The sequence below is a fragment of the Berghia stephanieae genome, chromosome 10, assembly GCF_034508935.2.
Source record: "Berghia stephanieae isolate SIO BIC M18660-M18661 chromosome 10, UCSD_Bste_1.3, whole genome shotgun sequence".
In the NCBI taxonomy this organism is placed as follows: domain Eukaryota; kingdom Metazoa; phylum Mollusca; class Gastropoda; order Nudibranchia; family Aeolidiidae; genus Berghia; species Berghia stephanieae.
The window spans coordinates 7,970,070-7,995,942 of record NC_088369.1 but is presented as its reverse complement, the minus strand read 5'-3'; the positions used below and the strand labels follow the sequence as shown (position 1 = coordinate 7,995,942).

The 25,873-nt window shown below is 35.4% G+C and overlaps 1 long non-coding RNA gene across 1 annotated transcript in view; it reads right to left on the bottom strand.

The window, feature by feature from the left end:
• Positions 1 to 22,098: 22,098 nt before the first annotated feature.
• Positions 22,099 to 25,873, bottom strand: part of LOC144956023 (uncharacterized) — a 39,345-nt gene continuing 35,570 nt past the window's right edge. The window contains exons 3-4 of the long non-coding RNA XR_013641853.1: positions 23,889 to 23,966; positions 22,099 to 22,218 (exon numbers count right to left, since the gene is read on the bottom strand). This is a non-coding gene — a long non-coding RNA (uncharacterized LOC144956023). The remainder of the gene's footprint in view (positions 22,219 to 23,888; positions 23,967 to 25,873) is intronic.

The following is a 25,873-nucleotide window of genomic DNA, read 5'->3' as shown; positions in this document are numbered from 1 at the left end:
GTGTTTGATTCATATTATTTTTACTTTTTGCACGGAATAGATTTCAACAGTCGTGACGTCACTTCCCTCGTAATGACGCATAGTAACTTAGTAACTGGTTCTAAACCATCGGAACAATGGCGGACGCCCTTATGAAATACTTCCCCGACGAGCATAACAGGGCATCCAGAGGAGAAAAACATTATAAATCTAATTATGTTTTGACTTTTATATATTCTGATCACATGGCACGTGAAAAAGTTCTAGCCAGCATTAAGAATTAAAAGTACCGATTTTCTTTGCTTAGAACCAAGCTGCTCGTTGCTGGGCGGACGTGACATCAGACTTTTGAATCCAGTTTCATGCTCTCGCCTCGGCTAACTCAACGGTGAAAAGATAACCAACAATCATCAACAAATTTACTAGTCTAGACTCTGATCTCTTTGGTTGTCAACAGTTTCACACTTCAGACAATAATATTTACATTTTCATACCATTTGTCATTTCACTGCCTTGTTTGCTTTTAAGAAGCTTAGCCCTCTCGGAGAAGTTTTTCTTTGCCTTTCCTTCACGTTCTTTCACTGTGTTGACTCCTTCTCCGTTGCCTGTTAGTTTCTTTTATCATTCACTATTTCAATCGAATTAAAAAAAAAAATCTTAATTGTTACTCTCTCCATATATCAGCAATGTAGTCTGTCACATCAAAAACAAGTATGGGTGGGGTTGGGTGGTAGAAAGAGTGGCGGTGGTCCTATGCTAGTGCTAGTTTGCACCAAATTTTAATTGTCATTATGTCATAGGAAGTGAACCCCCCCCCCCCCCACTCTCCAACCACCACATCTTCATCACAGCCACTATTACTACAGACATCACCATAACCACCACATCACCACTGCTACTACAACCACCACCACAACATCATCATCACTATCGCCCCTACTACAACCACCACAACCACATCATCACTACTACCATACTACTACAACCACCACCACCACATCACCATCACTACCGCTGCTACTACAACCGCCACAACCACATCATCACCACTACCCCTACAACAACCACAACCACCACCACATAATCATCACTACCACTACTACTACATCCAATACTACCACATCATTTTAACTAACATTTCTACAACACCAACACCACATCATCATTACTACAACTACTGCAACAACCACCAGCACCACATCACCATCAGTACCACTACCACTACAACCACCACAACCACATCATCACTACCACTACAACTGTAACCACCACCACCACATCATCATCACAACCACTACTACTACAGCCACCACTACAATACCATCATCACTACCGCTGCTATTACAACCACCACCACCACATTACATCACTACCACTACAACTACAACTACCACCTCATCATCATCATCGCAACCACTACTACTGCAACCACCACCACCACATTATCATCACTACCACTACAACTACAACTACCACCTCATCATCATCATCGCAACCACTACTACTGCAACCACCACCACCACATTAACATCACTACCACTACTACTACAACTACCACCGCATCATCATCATCACAACCACTACTACTACAACAATCAACACCACATCACCCTCTCTACCACCAGTTCTACAAACACTACCATTAGGTTTTAGAGTTTTACTTCATGTGAAATAAGGAAACTTTGTGATTGTATTTGGCATTGTAGTCTGTTCACGATGGCATGGGTCCTACTCCTACTAATTGGATTCAATAGTCTGATGTCACGTCTGCCCAGCAACCAGCAACTTCGTTCTAAACAAAGTAAATCGGTACTTTTTATTTTCCATGCTGGCTAGAACTTTTTCATATGTCATGTGATCAGAATGTATACAAGTCAAAACATGATCAGATTTATAATGTTTTTCTCCTCTGGATACACTTTATGCTCGTCGGAGAAATATTTCACAAGGTCGTCCGCCATTTTCCCGATTGTTTAGAGCCAATTACTAAGTTACTATGTGTCATTACGAGGGAAGTGACGTCACGACTGTTGAAGCCTATTGCCGTCCGGAGCCGTCGACCGGTGGTCTTAACAATACTGAATAGCCACTTCGTAACAAAATAAATTATATATGGACGATATTATTTTCACGGTAGTTCACCGGCATGAAATGATTATAAAGTCATTAATCTATTTTCCCAAAATATAAATAGGGAAATAACGAACAATATATTTGATCTAGATTACAATATCTTGGGTTTATATCCAACTTTAATCGGACTGAGCTCCGTTAATATCAAATTAGCCAATATTAAAATATTAAAGGGAGTTTTGCTACACAACAAACAATATTACATCAGAATTCTCATGACATGATATAATCTCCCTTCATCTGAGCTATTTATTGTTATTTATTGTTAATAATTAAATAATAATAATAATAATATAATAATAATAATAATATAATAATAATAATAATAATAATAATAATAATATAATAATATAATAATAATAATAATAATAATAATAATAATAATATAATAATAATAATAATAATAATAATATAATAATAATAATAATAATAATAATAATAATAATAATATAATAATAATAATTAATTGTACAGCGCCCAATCCCGTTGACAAACCGCCCTAGGCCCACAATAATTGTAAGAGATCATTAAAAACATTTTTGTACACACGCACACCCATAAAACAAGCGCGTGCGCACATACGCTCACACACACACACACACACACACACACACACGCATGCAGAGACGAAAAGTAGCTGTTAACATGAGTTTTTGAATAAAAAATCATAACAGGACACTTAACAATAATGTCAGATGAAGGGAGATTATATTATGTCTTGAGAATTCTGATGTAATATTATTTGTTGTGTAGAAAAACTCCCTTTAATATTTTAATATTGGCTAATTTGATATTGACGGAGCTCAGCCCAACTAAAGTTGGATATAAACCCAAGATATTGTAATCTAGATCAAATATATTGTTCGTTATTTCCCTATTTATATTTTGGGAAATTAGATTAATGACTTTATAATCATTTCATGCCGGTGAACTACCGTGAAAATAGCGTCCAACATATATAATTTATTGTTAGACCACAACTGCTAAAGGAAAAGATAAAGAGGAATTGAATCTACCTGAAAAATGCGAAAAGTTCATTAATTGTTGATCTGAGCCTAACTTTGACAATTATCATCTAGAAAAAGCGAAAGTAGAAATGCTCTCTTACTAAAAAAATCTTGATAGATACTGAAAACATTCCGTATTTGGTGTGTTGACTTCGTGGTTGTATTACTTGCTTATTTTATCATTTTAACAAATTGCATCAACTATTCTTCATTGTTTTAATTGGTAGTTGGTTTTTATGGCAGACAGTAACTCAATGAACAATTTACTTACTCCCGTGTCTGAATCAGAATCCGACAGAATTTCTTGCCGGCCAAAGTCAAAAAAAGGCCAAGTGTAATGGAGCGATAGGCTCTTCTCCTTTTGATACATTGTTGTTACTGTAGCTCACTCAGATTGGGAGGCCTTCCGAACGCTCCTCGGTAAAGGATCTCTTTTAATTAGTATTTTCACCGTGGATCTTTTGTCAGGCGTTTATTTTATTTATCGAAGTGCTTAGGCTTATTCGGGTTAGGTACTTTGACTTTGATAACTCCAGTCCAACGGCCGTCGCTAGTGATAGGCTCATTATAATTGTCATTACCATGAAACTCGTTTGGAACTAATTTATGGTCCTTTACTGTTTTGATCACCAAGGCATTATTGTGATCTACCTGTAAACGATTCAGAAGGAAATTTGCTGCCTGGAGAATTAAAGTTAAAGCAAATGGAACGATGGAAATAACATTTAGAATCTGTATGAACAGAGCACCACCAAGACTATTTACAATCATCAGACCTGCACATATAGATCTACAAATCAATACAGAACCCCCAACCACCAAAGAAATAAAAAGTGCAATTAAAAGTCTCAACACAGACAAAGCAGCAGGTGAGGACCGAGTAACAGCTGGAATGTTAAAAATAGAAAAGGAAATCACTCTTGCCCAAAAAGGGAAATCTATCTGAGTGCGGAAATTGGTGAAGAATCATGTTGCTCTCAATCATTTGTGGATTCCAAGAGCACACTATCAGTATACTTAGATTGAGATCACCTATAAGTCTCATCCATACAAGAGCTAAAAAAATGACACTAAAAGAATAGAGTCACATGTTTCAAAACAGTATTTTGGATACGAAAAGTATCTTACAATACATTTGTCTAAAATCTTTCTTAAATTATGACAAAAAAGTGAAAGCAAAAAGTGGCCTTTTCTATTGAAATTGTGTCTGGATTTATGACATTCAAAGGATGAGAAATGTTGCATAGCACGGCAATTGTTAAATGAGATTCATGTCCTCCTAATATGTTGTAACTTAATCGTTTCCCAACTGTAGGAGAATCATCAAATTCGTTGACTTACTTTGACTTAAGCACGTGTTGTGCAGAGTTTCCCGTGTGTATGGTCTATCGAGTCCCACTTGCTCTTTTTGATTTGCATATTAATAAGTTGTTGATTGGCAGTTTGAGCGTAAAGAAATCAATTTCTTGTGCTGGGTAGGTATTGCATTTAAGAGAAAAATCTGAAAGTGGTCGATAAATTAGTTCTTACATCACCATCATCATCATCATCATCATCATCATCATCATCATCATCATCATCATCATCATCATCATCATCATCATCATCATCATCGTCATCATCCTGGATCAGGGTATTGGCCACAGATAAACAGTTTCCATCCCTCTCTATCTTAAAGTAACTTTTTAAAAATCTCATTCTATGTCTTATCACTTGTCTTTCTTTAACTCTTCTCCCAGGGTTTCCACAGCCTCTTTCAATTTAAGAACTCCTTGAAAACTCCTTGATTTTGATATTACTGGGAAAATCTCATTGAAAACTCCTTGATTTTGATATTACTGGGAAAATCTCATTGAAAACTCCTTGATTTTGATATTACTGGGAAAATCTCATTGAAAACTCCTTGATTTTGATATTACAGGGAAAATCTCATTGAAAACTCCTTGATTTTGATATTACAGGGAAAATCTCATTGAAAACTCCTTGATTTTGATATTACTGGGAAAATCTCATTGAAAACTCCTTGATTTTGATATTACTGGGAAAATCTCATTGAAAACTCCTTGATTTTGATATTACTGGGAAAATCTCATTGAAAACTCCTTGATTTTGATATTACTGGGAAAATCTCATTGAAAACTCCTTGATTTTGATATTACTGGGAAAATCTCATTGAAAACTCCTTGATTTTGATATTACTGGGAAAATCTCATTGAAAACTCCTTGATTTTGATATTACTGGGAAAATCTCATTGAAAACTCCTTGATTTTGATATTACTATTACTGGGAAAATCTCATTGAAAACTCCTTGATTTGATATTACTGGAAAATCTCATTGAAAACTCCTTGATTTTGATATTACTGGGAAAATCTCATTGAAAACTCCTTGATTTTGATATTACAGGGAAAATCTCATTGAAAACTCCTTGATTTTGATATTACAGGGAAAATCTCATTGAAAACTCCTTGATTTTGATATTACTGGGAAAATCTCATGAAAACTCCTTGATTTGATATTACTGGGAAAATCTCATGAAAACTCCTTGATTTTGATATTACTGGAAAATCTCATTGAAAACCCTTGATTTGATATTACTGGGAAAATCTCATTGAAAACTCCTTGATTTTGATATTACTGGGAAAATCTCATTGAAAACTCCTTGATTTGATATTACTGGGAAAATCTCATTGAAAACTCCTTGATTTTGATATTACTGGGAAAATCTCATTGAAAACTCCTTGATTTTGATATTACTGGGAAAATCTCATTGAAAACTCCTTGATTTTGATATTACTGGGAAAATCTCATTGAAAACTCCTTGATTTTGTATTACTGGGAAAATCTCATTGAGAATACTAACATTGAAATTTGATGATATTACTGGGAAAATCTCATTGAAAACTCCTTGATTTTGATATTACTGGGAAAATCTCATTGAAAACTCCTTGATTTTGATATTACTGGGAAAATCTCATTGAAAACTCCTTGATTTTGATATTACTGGGAAAATCTCATTGAAAACTCCTTGATTTTGATATTACGGGAAAATCTCATTGAAAACTCCTTGATTTTGATATTACTGGGAAAATCTCATTGAAAACTCCTTGATTTTGATATTACAGGGAAAATCTCATTGAAAACTCCTTGATTTTGATATTACAGGGAAAATCTCATTGAAAACTCCTTGATTTTGATATTACAGGGAAAATCTCATTGAAAACTCCTTGATTTTGATATTACTGGGAAAATCTCATTGAAAACTCCTTGATTTTGATATTACTGGGAAAATCTCATTGAAAACTCCTTGATTTTGATATTACTGGGAAAATCTCATTGAAAACTCCTTGATTTTGATATTACTGGGAAAATCTCATTGAAAACTCCTTGATTTTGATATTACTGGGAAAATCTCATTGAAAACTCCTTGATTTTGATATTACAGGGAAAATCTCATTGAAAACTCCTTGATTTTGATATTACTGGGAAAATCTCATTGAAAACTCCTTGATTTTGATATTACTGGAAAATCTCATTGAAAACTCCTTGATTTTGATATTACTGGGAAAATCTCATTGAAAACTCCTTGATTTTGATATTACTGGGAAAATCTCATTGAAAACTCCTTGATTTTGATATTACTGGGAAAATCTCATTGAAAACTCCTTGATTTTGATATTACTGGGAAAATCTCATTGAAAAACTCCTTGATTTGATATTACTGGGAAAATCTCATTGAAAACTCCTTGATTTTGATATTACTGGGAAAATCTCATTGAAAACTCCTTGATTTTGATATTACTGGGAAAATCTCATTGAAAACTCCTTGATTTTGATATTACTGGGAAAATCTCATTGAAAACTCCTTGATTTTGATATTACAGGGAAAATCTCCCTGAAAGCTCCTCAAATTTCATTTTAGGAGAAAACTCCTTGAAAACCACTTGAATTGTGCGAGATCACCACTACTACAACCACAACACCATCATCACCACTGATAACATAAATACAACAACCACTACCACATTTTTATCAATACCACCACTATTACAGCCACCACCACCACCATATATCATCATCATTGTCATTATCATTGTCATTACTACATCATTATCATATTTACAACCGCTTCCAAAACAACTACCACCGTCACCACCAAATCATCATCACTACCAGCATAGCATTATCACTAATACCACTACTACAACCACCTCCACCACCACCACATCCTCATCATTTCAACCACCACACTTCCACATTATTTTCATTACCTTCTTTGCAATAATCACCACCATCAGGATCACAACTACCACTACAACCACGACCACATCACCAACATTACAACCACGACTACAACCAACACCACATCAGCATCCCATCCACTACTACTACAACCACAACTACATCCTCATCATCACTACCACGGCTACTAAAAACTAGAGGTGCCTAAATAAGCCAATAAAATGGAGAGAAAGATAACGTGAGTAAATGTGACTGATATGTAAGGGAACAACACAAAACAAAAAACGTTTCGGCCCCTGACCTTCGTCAGGACACAAAAAACATACACAAATATTTAAGGTTACAAAATATCACATTTTGTCAAATGTGGAAACAATGTAAATGTAAGGAGAGGGTGTTGGATGTGGATGCAAAATGAGGTGTAAGAGAAGGAAGGCGGGTGGAAAAAGGGGCGGGAAAAGAGAGGGGAGGGGAAGAGAGAGAGAGAGAGAGAGAGAGAGAGAGAGAGAGAGAGAGAGAGTCAGAGAGAAAATGGGGGAGGATATGAATGTGTTTGTGTGTGAAAGTGAGTGAGTATGTGTGTGTGTGTGTGTGTATGAAAAGTAACTGCAAAAAAAAAATTCTTTAAATGGGGATGGGGGGGGGGGGGGGGGGTATAGATCGGATGGTTTGTATATTATACCAAATAAATACGTCTGTCCAGAATGAAATGTGTAGGATTACTAAACCAAACACACAGTGAATTGAATTGCAGTCTTACTTAAGTAATTATAAGGTTATGGTTAAAACATATTAAAAAATATATATATAAATCAAGTGAGCAAAGACTAGAGCGTATTACAGCGCGACGCAATATTATGTGTTGTAGTGGTGGAAGGGATGGTAATGTGGTGGTAGTGGTAGGTAGAGAAGTGGTGGTAGGAATGATGATGGTTGTTTTAATATTGGTGGCTCGGATACTAATCGAAGGATAAAGTCTCATGACGCCATCAAAATAGAGATCTGGCAGCACGTGGAAAACACGTGTTCCTGTCATTGACCGCTCATCTTCCAATTCAAATTATAGGAAAAAAACAATCATAAAAATGTGGTTGTTAGGTGGCAAATGAAACACATAATCATAAATACCCGATCACGCGTCAAATAACTGAATATTGATTTTTTAAAGAAACAAATGTTAAAAGTTATCAAAAATTGCTGACGATCTGTTGTTAGACCACGGTGAAGTTGATTATTCAAAATTAATGCGCTTGTGTGAACAAAACAAGAACTATTCGGAACCTGATGTTCAGAATAATTGAGCCATATATATAATGAATTTAACGAAATAACAATTTGGCAGGTGTCAAACTAAGTGAATGGTATGACGCAATTGGATTTTCAATTCTGTTTCACCTTTATGTGAGTTTGGCGGGTTAAAGTTTTATACACATCCCTATAAGTCCAATCAATTTTGGGGGTAATGATAAAGGGGGGCCTGGTCCTACAGCTCTTTAGGGATTTACATTGGATATAAATTAAAACTAAACCTCTCTGATTACTTTAGACTACCTAATTTTGATTTAGCTCATTAACATTCATCATTGCCAGTAATCATACGTCTTTATATGAAGAAGAAGCTCTTAGGATTTTGTAATTCATTTGAAATACCATGATTTGTGAAATGATGTCTTATCTAAATTTTGCCTGAGGAATGATAAGCCAACAAGTTTGAAAAGCTCTCTCAATTGATCGAATTATCACCCAAAAAAATTTGTGATCAGATATTTTATCTGACTTTAAAGTGAAATCTAGTGGCATTAAAAATATTCAATGTTTTTTAGACTTTGCTAATGTGACCAGAAAGTTAAATACAGGAAAACTTGATCAAATGAGGTCACCAGAAGGTAAATAACAGCCCAGGATTTTTTAAAGAGCAAATCAACATTGGTAATGTAATCTTGCCTTCTATGAACGTCTTATAAAATGAAACCTGATCCAACGGTTATAACACCATGTGGTATCTGAGTTCCAGGACCATCGTGTTTTCTAATGTTTTATTGAATAATATAAGCAAAACATTAAGAAAGAGGTCATGTTTGAATTCAACATTGAATGGTATTTCTTCTTACATTGAAAAAAAGTGGTTCTTTAGAGTCATAAGGCTCATTGAACGGGAGTTTTTCCTGTTACATGAAGCAACATTCTGTAACAATTGATTGCTGAACTCTAAATAAGCTGAACATTTACATTTTACATACAGTTAGATCCAATTATTCATTCAAACATTGCTATCTTAATTTCAAATTGCCATATAGTTTTTAAAAAGTTAAATAAATCCAATGATAAGAATTGAAAAAATAAGGTAATTATAACTTTTGTTCATTGTTTGTTCCATATGAATTTTACTCTATGGTTTTGTGTAAGATGATATTGCTTTCTATGTTTCTAACCATGAGAAAATGGTGTGGGAGGCCATGATTATTTTTTAAAATCAGATCTAAATAACATTAAAACAAGAATGAGTCTCTGCATTCCTTTAATTGTTCTGGAAGCATTCCCCTGCCTATAACATGACACTTAATCAAAATTTATGTTCAGGAAAACGTATCATCCTTATTATTATTATTATTATTATTATCATCATCATCATCATCATCATCATCAACATCATCACATCATCAGCATCATCATCATCATTGAGTCTTATCCTGCAAGATTATCAAAACCCTCCTCCTCGAAACGGTATTGGTTTTTTTTGTACCCAATCAAAGCTTATTTCATGCCGGATAATGTGATACCAGATTCAAAAAATTCTATTGATCCATTGCCGAAATATGACCGTTTGAAATAGGGAGAGAGTAAAACCAAGTTGTGAGAAAATCGACTTTGAAGTGAGCGAACAGTTTCACATAGATACATAGATGCTTTCCCGTAAATGATTTTAAAGGCCCATAAAATTAATCATGCAACAAAGCGATGGTACATTTTTGGCCCAGTGGCTAGAAATTATTTTTTTTTTTACTTTCCAAAGCACAGTACAATACCTGCAACCTGGTGGTTATGCAGTTTATAAATTAGACTCATGAATATCTAACAGCTTGCAAAACAAAACCTATCCAAAGAAAGGAAAAAATAGCAAATTAAAAAATAATTTGAACTGTTGCCTTCCGAATCGATCATCGCCCTTGCTTATTGTAATGTTTTATCTTTCAATGGCGAGATGAATTCTAAGAACATAACAGGAAGGTGGATGATTGGAAAGGGAGAGAGAGACAGGGAAAAAACAAGGGAGAGGGAGAAAGAAAGAAAGAAAGAAAGAGAGAGAGAGAGAGAGAGAGAGAGAGAGAGAGAGAGAGAGAGAGAGAGAGAGAGAGAGAGAGAGAGAGAGTCACAAAAAGTTATGCAATTGAGCAGAGGTGTCAAATTTTGACACAACCCCACCTCGCCCCCCCCCCCATCTAATGTTCCACAACTACTACTACTACTACTACTACTACTACTACTACTACTACTACTACTACTACTACTACTACTACTACTATACTATATATATTATTATTATTATTATTATATATAGTTATTATATTATAGTAGTATAGTATAGTAGTATATGTAGTAGTAGTAGTAGTAGTAGTAGTAGTAGTAGTAGTAGTAGTAGTAGTAGTAGTAGTAGTAGTAGTAGTATAAGATAAGATAAGATAAGATAAGATATACTTTATTCGTCAAAAAAATAATAAAGGAAATTCGTTTACAGACGTGTCGCGGCATGCATGAAAATGTATAAACACAAGGTTGAGAATCTATGGCGACAATGTATATATATATAATAATATATATATATATTATATATATATATATATATATATATATATATATGCACAAAAATTGTAAAAATATACGACCAAGAACCAATAGCAACACTTTATATATTAATTTGATAAATTGAGATAAGCCATCCCTCTGGCCTTTAGTCCGAACTTGTGTGTGTATATTTAAAAGATAGTATTTGATTTAAATCACAGTTGCGCGTTAAAAATAAAAATTCGAACAACATGTGGTAAAAATGAATTAAGGTGAGGTGTTGTCTTTGTTTTTATAGATATAAGGCGACGGCTCCTCATGGAGAACATAATATATTTGTGAAGGGGGTGATCACCATCCTTCATAACTTTCTCCATTTTACTTAGACAAAATCTCTTGAACAGTTCTTCCACATTGGAAATTGGGTGAGTATAACTCCTGGCTTTATCAATTATCCGATCAATTTTCTTAATGTCGCAAATACTGGCATTTCCACACCATTCTGTAATACAAAAAGTAATAACGGTCTCTAAAACGGATCTATAAAAAAGGGTGCATAACGTTTTGTTTATGTCAAATTCTGAAAGTTTCCGAATAAAATACATTCTTTTGTTCAATTTAGAAATAACAGCATCGGTTTGTAAATGCCACTGCAGTTTATTGTCAATTAAGATACCCAAATATTTGTAAACCGAAACTTGCTCAACAGCTTGATTGTTAATTTTGAGTATATTATTACTACATCTAGTACTCATTCTATGACTACTACTTCTTCCAATATTACAATGATAATATGTCTTTTATTTTCCATTATTTTCTAATAGATTCCTTCACACGCTGATCTCTCTTTCCACCCCTATCACACCTTTGGGACACCATACTGACTACCCACGCCACGCTAACGCTTCATTCATACTGCAACCACCATTGAGTACAGACGATACAAGTTATTTTGCATTTTATTATAATTTTATTTGTTTTCCACGTCAATTTTTGTATTGTTGGGCTGACGAAGGGTTTGTATCCGAAACGTCCATTGTCTGTATCGTTCCTTCACAAATCCTTTACAATTTCACTCTTTCGTTAGTATTTTCACGATCACAGGCTTCAGGCAACCCCTACAGTACTCTAAATAAGGAGAAACAGCTTGGAAGATCCAAAGTGTCACAAATATAGTTTGACACCTGCCAAATACATATCAAAGATGCATAAAGGATTGAGTATGACACTTTCTTTTTCTTTTTATTAAAAAAATCTCCCTACCCTCCCCAATACCCGGCCTTTTCATTCTTTCAGCTATTCCTCCCTCTCTTTGAAAAAAAACTTAACATCTCAATCGGCTATGTGGTCTTGTCGTATAACACTCGTTTCGGATCGGAAGGTCATGGGTTCGATCCTTGGTAAAATGCTCTCTACTCACATTCTATCACCGTACTCAGGTGTAAAAAGAGTACCTGGCCGTTAACAGCGTTGTCTCTGTCCCAAAAAACAATGTAATATCGCCAAACAAGCATCATGTCTTGTCCCAATTGGTATGTGTTGCTGTTAGTCAGGGACCCGCTGTAAAGCGCTTTGAGCACGTTTTGCGGATATTGCGCTATATAAAACCTCAACTTAATCAAAATTCCAAAGTTTGTTTTGTATAGCCTGCAAATATAATCGTTTGGTTTTATTCCTACTCAGTTTTTCACAATTCAAAGTATAAAGCCCAACTGAGATATTGCGGGCATTTTATCTAAAGGCATAGCATTAAATAGATTTTAATCTCAAGTTCAACTTTTTTAGTAGATCACCTTATAATCAACAACATCCGTTTATTTAAATAACACATAGGTCAGATTATCTATTAACCAGAAGATTTTGACCAATCAAAACACGACACTTATGACACACCTTCTCACGCGTGCTCGGACCAAGGTAGTTGGGTGTTGATAAACAAGAGCGTGAATGATATCCACCTCTCTCTGTCCACTGTTATTATTTATTCTATAGATAGTATGCGCTTGGCTAAGAAGCTCATAACATTGCCATCCGGAAGTATAACGGACCAACACACAAAACTGTGTGTATCCATGAACGTTTATAGTCGGGTTAATACAGTTCAGTGAGCATTACTCATAAACGCGGATGGCAAAAAACATCAACAAAGACCTGAGTGACGTCATCTTTGAACTATCTTTACCATCAAATGAATGACTATCGAATTGTCACATGATTTTTCTCGATCATGTTTTTAATGTTTAAGTTTACTCGTAGTTGTCTGTGTTGGTTCTATTGATCAAGTAGTAGAACAGTGGGTATTTTACTTAGACACATACCAATGATAGTAAAACCTGTGAAGATTGCTCTTTTTACCAATCACTGCCGTTGTTTACAATCTGATCGAGAAATTCGCGTGAACATAGTCACCCATTTGGCGGCATAAAAATAATAACAATGGCCACAGTCAGAGAGAGGCCGGTTTCATTCACATTATTGTCTATAAACAATCAACTATATTTTCCCGAGCACATGTGAAAGTGTGTCACAAATCCCTTGTTTGGTTGGTCAAAAAATCTACTGGTTAATTGTCTACTGACTGGGAGCCTAAATCTATTAGTATATATTCTTTATAAACAAAGAACTATTATGCTAACTTTCAGGCTATTCTACGGCGACCCAATACAACCTAGAATATCTTGATCTTGAACTTTATTTTTATACGTGCAATATCCACTAAACGTGCTCAAAGCGCTTTACAAAAGGTCCCTGACCAACAGCAACCAGCAACATATAGAAATAAAAAAAAATGACGCCTTTTACTTTTAGTTAGACGATACACATTACAAATTTTTCTGACAGACGCTATATCGTTAACGGCTAGGTACTCATTTTACAAGTGAATACGATGAAATAATCCTTTCTTAAACAATATAGCCTGATGGAGAACATTGTGCTAATTGAGTCAATAAAAAAATATACGGCGAACAACTCTACTAAAAGATTTGAAAATTAGAAATGTATTTTTTACAGATAGATAAACAGATAAATTGATTTCCTTTTATAATCTAAAGTCAGTTTGAAAGTTCGTTGAGTCAAACAGATATCATAAAAAATTTACCGTCACTAACACTCAAAAACAACCAATCTGTAAAAAGTTGTCAGTTTGGCGTTTTTACGAAAATCGTTGCATTCGAAATAATGTATTCACTTAATTACTTTAAGGATTTCAGATCTACACTAAGCTTTCAAGTTTTCATCTATCTATGACATCAAGTATTATTATTGTCCCTTTGATGCTTTCAATGTAATGGTTTCAGGCGGATAATACTCAGGTTTAACTTATGGCCACATTCTCAACTCTATCTGTCCAGTATAAACATCAAGTAAAAAAACCGAAAAAACTTGAGCTTTTATATAGCGCAATATCCACTAAACGTGCTCAAAGCGCTTTACAAGGGGTCCCTGGCCAACAGCAACACATAACATGTAGGACGAGACATGACGCCTGTCAGGCGATATTACAAATTTTTGGGACAGGGACAACGCTGTTAACGGCCAGGTACTCATTTTACACCTGAGTACGGTGAGAGAATGTGAGTAAAGAACCTTCTCCAAGGACTCAACTATGCGCCGAGCGAGGCTCGAACCCAGGACCTTCCGATCAGAAAGCGAGTGTCATACCACTAGACCACATAGCCGCACTGAGTACAGAAATTCATGATCGAGGAGGCGGTGGGGGGGGGGGGGGGGGGGTTGCTCGGAACTGTCCGATTGGATTTACAGAAATTTTAATTAAGTTACACCGATTAACAACATCAGCTAATATTACTATCGTTTTTATGCCATCGATGTGATAATAGTTGCCCTGGGAGATATTTAGTTAAACGTTATCGGCAAACTGTCAAATGTATAATCTGTCTCGATTCTAGCCCGAACAAACCACAAGAAGACATAATATTATGATGGAATACTTGATACTGATCGTGTCTGCTTCATATTTTCATTTCACCTCAGGATTAAAGTGGTCAAGACACCCATTTTCTTTCATGTAAGTATAGATCAGTGTATATTACTTAGTTTTGAATTATGGGCAAACTCTCAATTTTACCAATCAACAATCAAAACATCATCACCAGAGTACTGTACTGTAAGGTAAGTTCTCGATTCCAGGATCGTCTTTCAACTCTGCTCACGTCTACTACAGGTTTATTTTCGCAGTTGATTTTCTTACCACAACCTGTTTTCACACACGGACAACTGTATGTTGCTGTGTCACGGGTCACAGGCTATAGATAGAATGCGCTTGGCCAAGGTGTTCACAACATTGCCATCCGGAAGTATAACGGACCAACACACAAACTGTGTAACCATGAACTTTTATAGTCTGGTTAATACAGTTTAGTGAGAACAACTCACAAACGCGGATGGCAAAAACAATAACAAAGGCCTGAGTGACGTCATCTGCATACTATCTATAGTGGCTTATACTTCATGTTGGGCCAAAAAGAAAAATCAACAGAGGACGTAACAAGTTACACAGACAACGTTGTTTGCCAATCTGCCCTCATTAAATGATAGTGAGTACAATATCGAATCAAAATAGTTCTTTCCCCGCGAAATTGCGGGCTTTTTACTAGTGTTTGTAAATAGTCCTTTCTAAGGACTCAAGCATGCGCCGAGCGACGCTCGAACCCAGGATCTACAGATCCGAAAGCGAGTGTCATATACCACTAGACCACATATCAGTCAAAGTACGGAGCTAATTGCTCTTTGTTTACAATATTTTGTATTTTGTACACTCTTCCCGCCCACGCTATGTTACTTAAAGTTAACGTGGCTTATCCGAAAAAGACCTGCTTTTCAATTAAAATGAAATCAAAGGAGATAATTCATCAAAAACGTGACACTATGTAATTCATTACACAGTTATATTCCTTGCAATTGATTTATTTGGCGGAGATCTGTCATCAATCGGTCCTCGGATTAATATATACATGATTATTATTATATTATGAGTTTGTGTCCTCCGCGAAAGCTTTCTCGAGTTTGACATATTTTGACAAGTTTGAAGACGTGTAAATCAATCAATGTATGAAGCAAACGTTTTCTGGCCGACATTTTAAAAAAGGTCTTTTATAATTCATAATTGATGTCAATCTTTGGTGGGTTCCGAAAGCTCAGTAGGTAGAGAACAACTTCACGTCCAAAGAGACCGGGATGGTTTACGTTTAAAGTCAAATTTAAATTTAAATTTTTTAAAACATTTGATCACACAGAATTGAATAGGTGGCTGGGCATGCTGTTGTCTCTTTAACGTTATAGAAATAGAAACTGGGATAAACTAGTGGGTCATAGTCATATGGATCTGGAATATTATAATGGGCAGTCTCTGGAAATACCATTTTTTACCAAAGCCTTAATACAATCCACGAGGATATTATGTAGTTCAGTGCAGCTTTTGTATTTTTGTAGCGTGATACTCGCCTTGGACGGATAAGTCCCTAGTTCGAGTCCTTCCCTGAGAGGTTCAAAGTTGAGTGCTTGGATAAGGGTCTTAACTCAATTTCCTCGATGCACTCAGGTGTGTAAAGTAACGATGATTCACATTTATTTTATTAAAGTTTTATTTTAGTAAGAACGGAGTTCATCTCATTCCAGTAATATTTCGGTAGGCTTAGAAAAACTTACCTTCTAATATTAGATTATATTTCCTTTGATAGCCTTCTCTTTGCATTCAATTCAAATAAGTGAATACTTTTCGATCTACCTTCTGTCATGTAGCCATTTCTTATAAAAGCTGATCGATTTAATCTTCCTCACTTACTTCTCTCAATAACCTATGCCCTGACGGCCAGACCACTCCACTCCTCATATCATATGTATATATTTAAAGATTTTTATCTTGCTTTCGAGATTTGGCCAAAACTTCAGTATTTGATTCTAATATCAAGACGCCGGAACTTCACCGTTTACCTTTGCCAGCCACTGTCAGGAGTGCCATAACCGGACGTCAACAAACATATCTTCTACCTGGGAGTAGGACTTCACGAGTCTACACTACGTTATCATCAAGACCCATAAGTTATGTAATATTGAAATCTAATCATTTGTAACTCTATGATCATTATCTATTGATAAGAACATTCATCCCATTAAATTTCATCTTTCTATATTTTCATTATCTTAAATCAATTTGTCATTTGTTCTTTATTCTAAAAGTAACTAGTAAATTCTGGCGGCCTTCATTGATACATCTTTATTTTATGAATGCAGTCGAGTTAGTTCTTAAGCACACAATTAGATCATGACAAGGTGTAAAATGAGTACCTGGTCGGTAAGTGCGTTATATCATCCGAAAATATGGTAAAAAAAATAAAATCGCCTTAAGGGTTGTCACGTTACTGTAGAACGAGCTTAAGTCTCAATGGGATATTAGCTTTAGGCAACCATGAGTTGTTATTTTTCAAGCCTGTTGCTATGCTATCTTGTGATGACAACGCCTATCTGTCGTCATATGAATACGACTCACCATGGTTATATAAACCCATGGCAGGCCGCCAAACGTCACTTGCTATCCTTCACATAATGCAGGGCTGATTGTGTGAAGTACGTTCGGGGCCGGAAGATAGCAAGGCATAGTGCAGGCTACTGTACTGTGTAAGTCCGTGAGCGGGTGACAAATCATAGTACAGAGAAGGCAAATCTGTTACAATATGTCCCAGTAAAGTATAACACAGAGAAGGTCGAAACTGTGTCATACCGGCCGGTACAGAATAAAACAAATATAACACAGGAGACCAAACACTGTGCTGTAAAATATCAAAAGCTGGTCGGTCGGTGACGAATTAAAAAGCAACATAGTATGTCGTAATATCACATCTCGATAAAAGAGTGTGATAATAAAAAGGTGCCCGTTAAAAATCAGTCGGTCAAATCTCTATCCAGATCCAAAAGGATAATGCAGTCCTGTACGTAAAACACATTTGAAAAGCACGGTTGTTCTCAATATTTGTTGGGTCGTGATCGGTATAAAGTGAAGTATTGTACACACGACACGACATCTTCACAAAGTCAGAGCAAACCCGAGACGACAACAAGACAAGATTTGTTTGTGTGTATTGTATTGTCTTTATATGTTACTGAATACGTACGTTTTGTTTATCAAAACTTTCATTTTCATTATTTTACATTTTCTTTATCTTTTAAAATAAAATTATAATTTAATTTAACCAGCAGACTTGTTTAACAATTTAAAGTACGTAGCTATACTTTTGTGGAGACCTTTTGTAAAATCATTAGTCCGATTGTAGTTGAAAATATCTTATATAATTTTAATGTCATAAAATCAGTGACAAGGATGTTATGTCTGTACCTTAACCTTAAGTGTCGATGTTGGTTTTGGATCCCATCAAGAGAGTTCTGGTTATATTAGTATTATTAGGGTAGCTTTGCCTTCTATGTAATCTCATTTTTAGACCTCCAGAGCTGGTACGGTGAAAATTCTTTATTGTATAATGTTATGATCTGATTAAAATCGTTTAAACTCTCAAACATTCCATTATGGTAATCCAGTTGGATTGCCAAATGGGACACATGTGTGTAAGACAATTTTTTCAATTCTACACATGCAAAGAGGAACAAAAAATCATTAAAAAAAAATAATTCCACAACTCTTTTATAAAAACATCAGTAAACCATTTTTACAAGATATATTTGAAAATCATCATCCTATCTAGATAATATTTCATTCTACAGTAATTTATTAGGTCACCAATTTATGAAAAAAAAAAATCAAATTTTCAAGGGTGCATGAACATTGTCAAAATCTGCCACAAATGTCACGAATAGGGTATATGTCAATGAATAATTGAAGAACATAGACCAAATTATTTTTTCTCATTGCATGTGTAGAATTGAGAGAATTGTGTTACATAAGTGGGCGTGTCCCACTTGGAAATCCAACTGGATTACCATGGTTTTAAATTATTTTAAATATTCGGTCCTTCTACTGACAAAGTCATGCCATTTTTCCCCTTGTACTAAAATTTTATGAAAAAATATGTTGATTTTGTTAATTTTATCAGTATTTATCTCGGAGTTACCAACCTTTGTTGTCTGTTGTCGGTCGCTGTTTGCACAACAAAAAAAAGTAGGTTCTCCGTAAGTCTTATTTCGAACTTATTATTCTCAACCCATACATCTAGTTTTTGAGTGATTATTAAGGCATGTTTGCCTTTTCAGAATTACAATTAAAGTTTCCGACATGTGTTTTCAGTCTGTCTCTGTCAGCAAAACCAAATCTAGTAAAGTAGGTTATACCCGTCCACCTAGTTTCGAGGTTATATTTCGCAATACATTTCAATTCTGTGCTTAATTTTGCATAAACCTATGAGTTTTTTCATATCTTTTGTCTATGTTCTTCATTATTCATTGATATTAACCTTGCTCGTGGCATTTGTGGTAGATTTTGACAATTTTCATGCACCCTTGAAAATTTGACACCCCCCCCCCCTATAAATGGTGACTCATTAAATTACTGTAGAATGAAATAATATATTATGGGTAGGATGATGATTGTCAAATATATCATGTTAAAATAGTTTGCTGTTGTTTTCATAAAAGAATGATGGAATTATTCCTAAAAATGATTTTTTTCCCTCTTTGCATGTGTAGAATTGAGAGAAGTGTTGTTTGTTTTCATCATGTTACATTATTGGTTCCAAGTAAGCTTACTCCCCTAAACTAGCATCTATAAGCGAAATTTACATTTTGATGCATTATTCATCCAATCCTGAACAAAATGCGGGATCATTTGATATTATAGTCATTTGCTTGATTCCTGAGCCACTTTAGGAAATGGTGACCGCTTGTGGGATGTACTAATAAAATGTTCCGAAACACATGGAATGTTTGAGATGGTGTCCATCCATTGTTCCCTGCTTAAAAGATTCTTACTTTAACTGAAAGACGTTGTAGTCAATATAATTCAAATGTGAAATATAAATACATAAATATTATACCTTTTATTTTTACCGTTTTTTTCTACTCAATGCGCGTCAATATAGTTGCTAAGTTGCTATGGCTATCTGCTACAATCAAATTCAACCTACTTCTGATTTGTTTCCTTGTGTGTTTTCTATCTTTTGTGACGTGATAAATTCAAAGGCAAATCTTATTTTCATGGTAAGCTTTTCCATCATCGATTGTGAGAGTTGAATAAACAACGTACAACGTTGATTAAACAATGTCTTTGATGTAGCCACATAGGAAATGTCATACACAGATAGATCCAGTAATCCAGGCGGCCAGGTTCACATAATCCATTTGTCTGGAAACGTGTTGTTCAGAAATTTGCGAACGGTCTCCAATGTAAAGGAGCACTGTCCCTGTAATGGTTTACCAAACTATGCTGTGAAATATTTCTTTTAGAAATTTCGTTTCATAAAATTGTGGGCATTTGCTGAGACTATTCCAAATTTTCCAGTAATGTTTTTTTAGCATTTTTTTCTAAATTGATCTGGCTCCAGAAAATCGTCTGCTGTCTAATCATATCCGGCTATTTTTTTTTTGTTATTGTGTGCACTTTTCTTTCAATTTTTTACAATCTTGTTTTCGGAATTGCGTAATATCGATGTACATCGACGTGTGCATATATGCAGGTCTGACACATATACTTCGGGTTCGAACAATTATTCAACGATTACGTTTTTACGAATAAATGATAGGATTTTCCAAGATTAGGGGTGAAAATTAATGCCCGTCTACGCCATGGAAATCGGGATAATCACCGGCCCCATGTGTCTAATGCCTCATAAAGACTTTTTTCTAGTTTTTGGAGGTATGAATCCCTTGTGCTTGGAATATTTCACAGGTTATTTTAAAGTGTTAAACGGAAAACAGCGATAATTTCTCTCTATCATTTGAATTGGACGTTAGTATATTGAAAAGTACTTTCCTACATAATCAATGATGTCTTGTGGTATGGCACTCGCTTTCAGATTGGACGGTCCTGGGTTCAAGCCTCGCTCGGCGCATAGTTGAGTCCTTACTTGGAAAAGGCTCTTTAGTCACATTCTCCGTACTCATGTGTAAAATGAGAGCTTAGAGCACGTTTAGTGAAAATTGCGCTATATAACAGCTCTTTACTCACGTTCTCCCACCGTACTCAAGTGTAAAATGAGTACCTGACCGTTAACAGCGTCATGTCCCGTCCTATATGTTAAGTGTTGCTGTTGGCCATGGACCCATTGTAAAGCGCTTTGATCACGTAGTTGACATTGCGCTATATAACAGCTCAATCTTTTAAAAAATATAATCAAAAGGTCAAGTTACCTAAACACTACTAGATGGACAGCTTTATAAAATCGTGTTTGTTTATGGAATGTTACGAGTCCCATTAATTGTATAGCTAAATGCTCTATCAAATTTAATTTGATTTAAAGTGGGAGAATGTATCTGTATGAAATTGGTTCCACGTGGCCATTTGGGGAACAGATAAAGCATTTTGAATCGCGTTGAGCATGGAGCAACCGAAATATAAATAGTAATATTTAGAAGCAAAATATTTTAGGTTTAAAATCAAGTGTCGAACACATACATCCCAGCTAAAAAAAACTTACCGATGAAATCTGAGTATTTGTGGATTGATAATGAAGCGGATGGCCCTCAATGTAAGCTGGAAAGAGCATATATCAAATGAAGAGCTCTACAATGACCTCCCCCCAGTGACCTCGAAGACACAAAAGAGAAGACAGACTTGCGGGGCAATGCTGGAGACACAAGGAGGAGATTGCAAGCAGTCTTGTGCTATGGGAACCACCAAAGAGAACCAAAAGCAGAGGCAGGCAGAATAAAATATACATTGACTGTCTGCTAGTGCTAGATGACACAGGAATGGACAACACACTGGAGCTGTGAAGACTTATGGCTCATGTTGGGCGGTAAAAAGATAATGAAGTAAAACAAACAAGTAATTCATATTGATTAAATGTCATCTTTTTATTGGTGTAACACGTCTCCAGACATCCTCAGGCTTATTTTCCCCGGCCACAATAATAATGGCGGCAGTCAGTAAGTTCTGAGTCTCCAGCTTCCTAAAGGAATAAATTTAATTTTAAATTTGAAAATTGTTATTTAATGGTGTATACTGCATTAATGTAATGCTATGTGGGACTCTGGTATGACACTATCTTTCGGATCGGAAGGTCCTGGGTTCAAGATTTGCTCGTTTGGCGTTGAGTCCTTGGTAAAGGCTTTTTTACTCACAATATCTCGCCGTACCCAGGTGTAAATTGAGTATCAGGCCGTTAATAGCGTTGTCTCTGTCGGAAAATAATGAATAACGCCCAACATGTCACGTTCTACAGGTTACGTTTTGCTGTTAGTCAGGGATCCTTTGTTAAGCTCTTTCAACACTTTTTTATACTTATAATTGATATTTCAATATAAGGTACATCTCGCAATTATACCATTTTGGGACAGATTAGTGATTTCTATCCCCAAAAAGCAATCACTTTTTTTTCATACTTGTTAAATGGAAACATGGAGAAACTATTCATGGAAATTACCAGAACTAAATTATTTGCACAAGATGCATTTGTATTGGAAACATTACACACAATACTGACGTATAGTGACTGAGTACTTTTGTTATTGAAGCCATTATGAAAGACGTTTATACTGAAAACATTACACACAATACTGACGTCACCAATAGTGATATAGTACTTTTGTTATTGAGGCCGTTATGAAAGACGTTTATATTGGAAACATTACAGACAATACTGACGTATGTTGACTGAGTACTTTTGTTCTTGAAGCCATTATGAAAGACGTGTGTAGTGGAAATATTACATACAATGCTGACGTATAGTGACATAGTACTTTTGTTATTAAGGTCATTATCAAAGACGTCTTATTATTGCAATGACTATCCCGGCTATGTGGTCTAGTGGTATGACACTCGCTTTCGGATCGGAAGGTCCTGGGTTCGAGCCTCGCGCTCGGTGCATAGTTGAGTCCTTGGAAAAGGCTCTTGACTCACATTCTCTCACCGTACTCAGGTGTAAAATGGGTACCTGGCCGTTAACAGCGTTGTCTTTGTCCAAAAAATTGTAATATCGCCTAACAGGCGTCATGTTCCGTCCTACATGTTTAATGTTGCTGTTGACCAGGGACCCCTTGTAAAGCGCTTTGAGCATATTTAGTGGATATTGCGCTATATAAAGCTCATATTTTTACGTTTTCACACTGGACATATTACACACAATAACGATGGATTGCATCTATATAGTTTGACAATTCAATTATAAAAATGACTTGCGACCCACAGAAATAACCCGCCACATCGTTAAAAACTCTCACACCTGATATTGTATTTCATAATTCTAATTTGGAACGTTTTTGATAAGCTGGTTGCATTCAATGATCAACATAATTTTATTTTCAAGATGATAATATATATATATGAGTGTTGGTGGCTACTCGTAGGTACGAAACTGCTCGAAAATGATGGTTAGAGCTAATATAAAAACATATTATGTTTTGGCTACATATAAGTAAGTGATCCCAATCTGTGACTCTCATCCACGTCGGCAGTTTGGCCAACTGACGACGTGGATGAAAGCCACAGAAACATATGTTTTGGCCACATATAAGTGAGTGATCCCATTTATATATTATATATATATATTTTATATATATATATATATATATATATATATATATATATATATATATATTGTCTCTGTATATAAATACGTACCACCGCTCGTTTTAATGTGTCAATGAGAGATAAGCCATCGCCTTGAGTATAACCAATGGCCAAGATCAAGATGAAAGTCTAAATCATTTTCGACGTTGGGGAGGGAGAGAATTGCAAAATTCAAAATATTAATAAACATATTTTTACTCTCGAAATTGGAATAAACGGTCACATCCATATCAATCAATTTTTAAACCTTATTGATAAAATTTATATCATAATTTGGGTAATTAAAGACAAATTAATTTGGAATGGATTGATATCTAGATTAAACCATTTTGAGTAAATTGGAACAATGTATATTCTGTCAGTCTATCATAAATCATCTTAATACTTAAATAATTACATCTTATTCATGACTTGCAAAAGAAATGTCAAAATAATGAAATGATAAAAATATAAATATGAGCTTCTATGTATAATGCCTAATAACGCTTCATTCAATTCATATGGAACAAAATTTCAATGTCTTATCTTGAACGGATATGATAAGATTTAGTCTTAATTTTTAGATTCTCTGTATTGTTTTAGCTTCCAGTTTTGCTGTATTTTTTGTTCTTTGAAGATGTTTTATAGTTCCGAAAACAAGCTGTGTTATTTGTCTTTTATTTTTTAAGGGTGTTAAATATGTTTCAGTCCAGTGATAACGTTGGATACACCCAAGTACAGTACACCTAGATATAACGACATCCGTTGCAACGGGAGGTCGGATACAACGAGAAATTAAAAAATCCCCGTTCTACGGCCTATACAATAATTCATATAAATCATACAAGCCTATAACGGAGCGTTCACATATTATGTCAACAAAAAATTGACATTTTTAGACCCCCCTCCCCCCCCCCCATGTCATCAATTGTCATCATTGGATTGACCCCCCCCCCCCAATATGATGACATCATCAAAATGGACTATTTTTCGTGAAAGTCATGTGATGGTGGCTATTGAACAGAGGAAAAGAGGTAAAAACAACTGAGTGCCAAAAGGTGTGAAATTTGATATATACCTCTTTGTCTCTGTTCAATACTGGTATCCAGCATTACACGATGTTAACAAAAAAAAAGTCCATTTTGAAGATGTAGACATGTTTAGGGTAGTTCAGTTGTTAGAGCGTGGCTGAAGACCTGACAACTCAAGTTGATTCCCATCGCAGCCACATTATTTTTTTCGGGGGCCCCCTGTCCACCCAGCAGTGAATAGGTGTAGGTGGATCACCTGATCTGGTAAAAAGTAATTTGTGAAGACTGATGTCCTATCCGAATAATAACATATATGTTACTAATCCGCTTCAACTTTTTCAGTGTTTTTCTTGGGTGTGTTTTTATTCTATTTGTATAACCAAATTTTTGATGACATAATCTTGGGTATGAACCCCCCCCTCCCCCATGTCAACACTTGTCAATATTTGGCAGACCCCCCTTCCCCCCAAAGTGTTGACATAATATGTGAACGCTCCCTAACGGAACATGACACAACGGGATGTGAGTGAGTATTTGAGAATAACTACATAATCAAGAAGAAAAGAGGGAATCAAATAGTAAGGCACACATTCATGCTAATTGGGAACGGAGATGGGTTGGCGGTAGGCGAAATGCTGTGTGTACTATCGACGTTTCTTTGTGTATTTCATGTCCGTCTTATTTGTTTACATGTTTGTCTTTCATTTTTTACAGAGGAAAGCGCACACTATTATCGCTATCGAAAATTCGCGTGGTCAGTGACCTAGCCTCGGCTTGACCCTTTAAGTAGTTTAAAGAATAGAGTCCGCACGATAGGAACTGAGTTTGAAATCCATATTTTTTGTGTGGCTTGATATCTCAGCGGCTAGTGCGTCCACTCACCAATATCTTTCTCTCTCTCTCTCTCTCTCTCTCTCTCTCTCTCTCTCTCTCGCTCTCTTTATCTATCTATCTATCTATCTATCTATCTATCTATCTATCTATCTATTAATCTATCTATTAATCTATCTATCTATCTATCTATCT